The sequence below is a fragment of the Nanorana parkeri genome, unplaced genomic scaffold (assembly GCF_000935625.1).
Source record: "Nanorana parkeri isolate BGI_ZX_2015 unplaced genomic scaffold, ASM93562v1 scaffold2026, whole genome shotgun sequence".
Taxonomy (NCBI): domain Eukaryota; kingdom Metazoa; phylum Chordata; class Amphibia; order Anura; family Dicroglossidae; genus Nanorana; species Nanorana parkeri.
This window is the reverse complement of record NW_017308294.1, coordinates 44779-45105: the sequence shown is the minus strand read 5'-3', so window position 1 is coordinate 45105 and position 327 is coordinate 44779.

Sequence of the window (327 nt, the reverse complement as noted above, 5' to 3'; positions counted from 1 at the left end):
CAGTGGTGACATCATAACTGGAGCACGGAGCGATGGAAGAAGGGGCCCGGTCTGATGAATCATGTGGATGGCCGGGTGTGTGTGTGTCACGTCCATGTGCTGCTGACCTCCCCTCCTGCAGTCACTTCCTGTCTATATGCACTCCAGTGATGGCGGCGCAGCATTCCTCAGGGCGGGTTTCCTGATGGTGACAACAGTGGACCGTGTCAGTGTGCTGAAATGGCCGCTTGTAGTCCCCATTGTATTGGGTTGACAACGTAGGAGGACAATTGGTAGATGGACCTCCATGGCGGGATCACCAGGAATGTTTTATTTCCTGTTACTAAT